The sequence below is a fragment of the Trichosurus vulpecula genome, chromosome 4 (genome assembly GCF_011100635.1).
Source record: "Trichosurus vulpecula isolate mTriVul1 chromosome 4, mTriVul1.pri, whole genome shotgun sequence".
NCBI classification, from domain to species: Eukaryota; Metazoa; Chordata; class Mammalia; order Diprotodontia; family Phalangeridae; genus Trichosurus; species Trichosurus vulpecula.
This window is the reverse complement of record NC_050576.1, coordinates 107,011,504-107,018,033: the sequence shown is the minus strand read 5'-3', so window position 1 is coordinate 107,018,033 and position 6,530 is coordinate 107,011,504.

The following is a 6,530-nucleotide window of genomic DNA, read 5'->3' as shown; positions in this document are numbered from 1 at the left end:
AACCTCCTGCCCCTCCCATCTAAATGATGCTGTTTTCAGGGGCTCTTTAGCAACAAGGACACTTTGGCAGATTTTCCTAAAGCTTTGTCTTACAATGTGTCTCGAAAGAAGTAAGAGATTCTTTGAGGTGGAGGTGAAGCAGGAGTGCATTCTGGGTAGGGAGATAGTCAGTGGGGAAACATGGAGACAGGAGATGGAGTGTAGCATGTTGAGGAACAGCAAGAGGACCAGTTTGGCTAAATTGAGTGTGGGAAGGAGAGTGTCTATATATCTATCTAGTGAGACTGGAAAGTTGGCTTGGGTCGCCTACTCAGTAATCTCCAATGGCTCCCTATTACCTCTTGGCTTGAATACAAATTTTTTGACATTTAAAGCCCTTCACAACTTGGTCTCAACCTACCTTTCCAGCCTTATTATACAGTATTTCCCTTCACACATATATTGCATTTTTATTGTTCCTTATACATAGATGTCCATTTTCTGTCCCTGTGCCTTTTAACTGGTTTTCCCCTATGCCAGGAATGCACTTTCTCCTTACATCTGCCTCTTAGAATCCATAGTTTCTTTCAAGAATCATCTCAAGCACTGTCCTCTACATGAAGCCTCCTCTCATCCACTTCTCTCTCAGCAATTAGTGCTTTTCCTGAAAAATCATCTTCTATCTACTTTGCAATTACTCGTCTCTCTCTTCCTTCTCTCCCCCTTCTCTTTCTCTCTCTGCCTCCCTCCTTCTCTCTCTGTCTCTGTCTCTTTCTCTATCTTTCTCTCTGTCTCTCTGTCTCTGTCTCTGTCTCTGTCTCTCTCTCTCTCTCTGTCTCTCTCTCTCTCTCTCTCTCTCTCTCCCTCTCTGTATCTCTCTGTCTCTCTGTCTCTCTCTCTTTCTCCCCTCTCCCTTCCCCTCCCTCCCTGGTTTGCAGTCTCATCTGCTAGATTGCCATCTCCCTAAGGGTAGGATCTGCTTCCTAGCGCCACACAGTAGGTGTTTCAAATGCTTGTTGGTTAATGAATTGGAGGATTGGGAATCACAGAACTCTAGACTGTCAGAGGTGGAAGGGGATCTAGTCCAACTCCCTCCTTCTATAGATGAGGAAACTGAAACCGAGAAACATTAAGTGAGCTGCCCAATGAGGTACTTTTTGTGTGTGGCAGTCAGGATTTGAATTCATGTCCACTGACTCAAAAACCTGTGTCCTTTTCACTATAAACATGCCTTTTTTGATGCTTGAGGCTGAAGAAAAATGTGCACTGAGGGCTGTAGTAATATGGCTCCATCATTGGGAATTGAGAGACAGCATAGTGGAAATAGTTCAAGATTTGGAGTCAGGGGCCCTGGGTTCAAATCCTAGTTCTGCCATTTACTACTTGTGTGACCTTGGGCAAGTCACTGTACCCCCTCTGGCCTCAGTTTCTTCCTTTGTAAAATGAGAGGTTTGGACAGATGATCTACAAGGTACCTTTTGGATCTAAAGCTATGAGCCTATGATTTCCCTACTGTGATCTTAAAATTAAAATTTAGAAAACGTCTAGGAGGGGAAGTGAAAGAATGTAGAGGGGGCTTACCTCATCTCCCTTTCTAACAAAGACCAAAGAGGAAGAAACGGGCCCAGGCTTCAGCAGGGAGGAATGAAGGTTGGACACCAGGAAGAGCTGGCCCCTGAGGGAGTGGCCAGAAGGGTTGGGGAGAAGCTGTGCCATCTTGTACAGGTCTCTGTACAGAGAAGGAGGACCCCTCACTTCTCTCCATCAGACTGAGAAACAGGGGAGGGAGGCATCATTTGGCTTGGATGATGAGCATCGGCAGGCCCAGACTGCTGAAGAATACCAATTTCTGCCGGCCGTGACCTACACAAGTATCTCATCAAAGCATCGTTGCCATAGCTCTGATCGGGGGCCGAGGCCATCTCTGTTTTCTGTTGGGGCCAATTTGGAAACTACCAGGAGGGATCCTGAACTTGGTGGTGTCATTGCCCTGAGTGGCCACCTATTTGGAGGAAGGGAGCTAAATTTCCTGGGCTCCTTTCCCCTCCATCGGGGCATCCGTGGCTCTGGCAGGAGACAGAGAGCTGCCTGGCAGTTCTGACAGCCTGAGCTGATGGGGAAGGACAGAGCCAGAAGGAAAAGCACTTCAGAGCAGAGATGAATAAGAGAATAGCCCAGGAAGGCAGGGGGTTGTGAGCCAGGCCCAGCCATCAATGTGTCTGGGTGCCAGGAGGGAGACAGATTTACATGCTGTTTGCATATATTTTACATGATATTTTATGTTCAAATGCCACATGGAGTTCAGTGGTCAGCATGCAGGGAGGTTGCAATAAACAATGCTGACAACCTGCCAGGAAAAGAAGACCCCTCTGGCCCCTGCTTTTCTCCCTCCCTGCAGTTAATCAGGTTCTTCTCCCCAGGGGTGCCCTCACATCTCCTGACTCTCCTCTCCAGTGCCAGCCTTTTCCGCTTTCTTCATGAGTCCCTAGCCTCGGCCTCATTTGATCTGAGGAGGAGAGACATTCAAATGGGGTCCCAGTATGAGCCTAGCCCAGGCTGGACTTCCACTCCCTCCTGCAGGCTCAGTCTCAGCTCTGCAGGTGTCCTTCCTCCTCTGGAAGCAAAGGTTCTTAACCTTTTCCATGTGAAGCCTATAGACTTGGGCAGGCTATGGACTCCTTCTCAGCATCAGATGCTCAACTTTAAATGCATAAGATGAACCACAGAGGATTGCAAAGGAAACCAATTAGGTACAAGTGCACTTATCAAAACAGCGTACAAACAAGTTTTCAGACCCCAGGTTGAGAATCTCCACCCCCTTAGAGAATCTGATCAGGGAAATCTTTGCCTTAGACAAGCTTGGTTAACTTCGGGAGGTAAGGAGAAGAGCAGGGGCCAGAGGAGTCTTTTTTTCCTGGGGTGGGTACATACAGCTGGGCCCTTTCAGGCTTCGAGGGATGTAAGGCCGCTTCCCCTCTCTGAGTGAAAACCAGCTGTGGAGCCCATCCCAACCTCCCTAGAGAACTCTGCAGGAATGTGGGCCCCATGGGACCTTGTCCTTTGCAGCATCGTGTGAATCAACCCCTCTAGAGACAAGCTGTTCTCTGGAGTCTCAGTTAATTTCCCCAAGGGCCCCTCCCTGACAAGCTTCCCTTTTCTGTGGTTTGGAATGGGCTGGGCCTGCTCTGGGACCTGGAGGCCAGCCAGGTGTAGCCTGAGGGAATGGACCTGGGACCTGGGAGATAGAGAGGGAGAAAGATGGCGTGTTTCGGACAGAGAGGGGCTGGGGATGGAGGAATGAAGGGTGGGAAGTAAGAGGAAGGATGTTTGTGCAGAAAAGTGCCTTCCACAGCTGAACCCTTCACTCTAGACCTCCAAGGGAATTTGTCATGTTCCCTTTACTCTCTAGGGGTTAGGTGTTAATAAAACCTTGATTCAACAGGGACAGACTTTAAAAGCTTTTTTTTTTAACTAAGGAATTTAAATGGAAAAGGAAAACTTCATTTACTGATCAAATAGACTGGGCTGCCTTGTGAAGTAGTGAGTCCACCATCACTAGGGATGTTTTAGGAGAAGCTGAAGACCACTTGTCTAGAAGGTTGTAGAGAGCTTTCATGATTCAGGTTGGACTAGGTTATCTCTGAAGCACCTTCTAATCCCAAGATTCTGTGATTTTTATGACTAAAATAAAACAAGAGCTTGAAGAAACACAGGACAGGGGGAAACACACTGGCTAGTGTCAGAGAAACTGTGTTCTGATCCTGGCATTTACTGTCTATGTGGCCTTGGGCAAGTCATTGAACCCCCTGTGGGCCTTGGTTTCCTATATCTGTAAAACAAAGGGGTTGGACTAGCTCAGGACTTCTTAACTCTGTTGTGTGATGGACTGCTTTGACAATCTGGTGAAGCCTATGGGCCCCTTTTCAGAATAATGTTTTTAAATGCATAAAATAAAATTCATTGGATTTCAAAGGAAACAAATCATATTGAAATAGTTATCAAAATATTTTTAAATATATCACAATATTTTTTAAAGGTTCATAGACCCAAGGGTAAGAGCCCCTTTAGGGTCTCTTCTGTCCCTAGATTTAAGACCCTATGACCCTCCGGAGTGTGCTCTGCAGTGGCACTGTTGACATCTTATCAATTTAATCACTCTGAGCCAAAGCTGTAGTTGCCTCACCCTAGTTCTGATTCTGGTCACAACCTCACCTAAATCCAGGTCACTTGGTTCTTAATGGCTGCACCCATTTAAAAGTTCTGGAGTGGACCCTCAGTGTAATATTCTCCCCAATCCATAGAACCACCATTTTTCTTTTTTAGCATCTAAACTTCTGTCTTCGTTGTCACCTCCTATCAAAGTTCATATTTCTCTCCTCGACTCATTGTCAGAACACAGATAATAGATAGACACATGCTCGTTCCAGTTAGCAATTTAGGCCTAAAGCTCTGCTCATTTCTCTATTTTCTTTGGTGTCTTATCTCCACCCTGGTATTGTTTTGTCCCTTTGCTAGAAACCCACCTTGCAATTTCCAATATCACAAGTAATTTATGTAGACAATGACCGTCAACATATGGTTTCCACCAACAGCAAGGTCGGGGTCTTTTCATCATCCGCTGTGGCTCTGTCTATGGACGAGACACTGAGGGCATTGAGGTGAGGGCAGGGAAAGAGGGGCTTCATTTCCTCTCATTTCCCCTTTAGCTAGTGGAATGAACTGGGTACCCTTCTCTGAGATGGGGGTGGGAGGGCAGGTGCCAGTTCCACTTAGGTCCAGCACACCTGAATAATCAGTTAAGTACAGATTGACTCCACCTGAATGAGCAGGCACGTCCAGTGAAAACAGACCCGAGCACAACAGGCAGAACGAGGTAAAACCAACAAACTGAAGGAACAGGTAAGTGGAGGTAAGATGTATCCAGAAAATCTGGTGTAATGAGGAGAAATATCTGAATGCCCCAGGCTGCCCGAAATGAGGACGGGAGCTATGTCCACAGTAAAGGACCCAGGCTGGTCACGTGTTGGTCACTCCTAAGTGCCGGGCCTACTCTTCCAAGGTAGTGGCAACTACCTGAAGCTACAGGTGGGTGAGTGGAAGGGTGTGGCAATGCCTTACACAGGCCTGTTTTCTTGGTTGGAGGAGCAAGGATCTGTTAGTAGATGTCTTTGGGGCTGGGAATCGCCCTAACTAGACTCTCTTTCCTGATTTTTATAAGCCTTAGAGCAGCTAACTAAGTATTTGGTGACTGAACTGATTCTAATATTAACTCCAAAAGGGGAAACAAAGGGCCCTTTATCACTCAGACTCAGTGCTGGCAGTGGGAGCATCCCTACATCCCTCTAGAGGGAGCTGGGTGGCGTAGTACATAGAATCTGGGCCTTGAGTCAGGAGGACCTGAATTCAAATCCAGCCTCAGGCACTTACTAGCTGTGTGACCCTGGGCAAGTCACTTAAGTCATGCTATTTGCCTCAGTTTCCTCACCTGTAAGATGAAAGATAATAATGGCATAATAACATCTGCCTTCTAGGGTTGTTATGATGATCACATGAGATAATATTTTAAAGGCTTAACACAGTGTCTAGCATATAGTAGTTGCTTAATAGATGCTTGTTTCTTTCCTTTCTCCTTTAGGTGGGGAAGATGAACCTCTCTCTCTTTTTTCCTCCATCTTCTTCAGGGAATCAGGTGTCATGGGGGAGGGGGATGCTGGAGTACCTTCTTTTTCTGCTGATATATTTTCTGTTGCTGTATCGCCACCAGCCTGTGGGAGGGCCATTGTTGGGCAAGAAGGAAGGAGAGATACGGAAGACACATAATGGAAAGGAACAGGATTGGGAAAAGCCTTGACTCCCTTCCAGATTTTCACCAAAAGGAATGTGGGAACAAGAATATAACAGTCACAATACTTTGTATTCATCTAGCACTTTTAAGAGTTGCAAAGGGTTGCCTTTCATCCTAACAACAACCCTGTGCTATTATTATCCCATTTTACAGGTAAGGAGACTAAGGCTCAGAGAGAGTAAAGTGACCTTCCAAGGGTCACTCAGCAAATGTCTGAGGTAGGATTTGAACCCAGGTCTTTCTGACTCCAAAGGAAGCAACATGGAAAGATCATTGACCCTGGAGTCAGAGGAATTGAGTTCAAATCCTTCCTCTACTACTTATATGACCTTGGGCAAGTCACTTGACCTGGGCCTCTGTTTCCTCTTCTGTAAAATGAGGGAGTTAGACTAGGGGACATCTGAGGTCTTTTCCAGCCCTATTATCCATGACTCTGTGTTCCCTAAGGGAGACAGAATGGTATAGTATAAAGAGTAATCGCTTTGGAGTCAGAAGATCTAGGTCCGAATCTTGTTTCTGCCACTTCCTATGTGATTTTGGGCAAATCCCTTCGCCTCTCTGGACCTCAGCTCCTTGTTTGCGATGTCAGGGGTTGGGCTGGATGACTTCTCATTTCCCTTCTCTCTCTAAATTTCTCATCCTAAGTTCAACATTCTGTCCACTGGGCCAGATTGCTTCCCTACAGGATGGCATAGAATGATGGAAG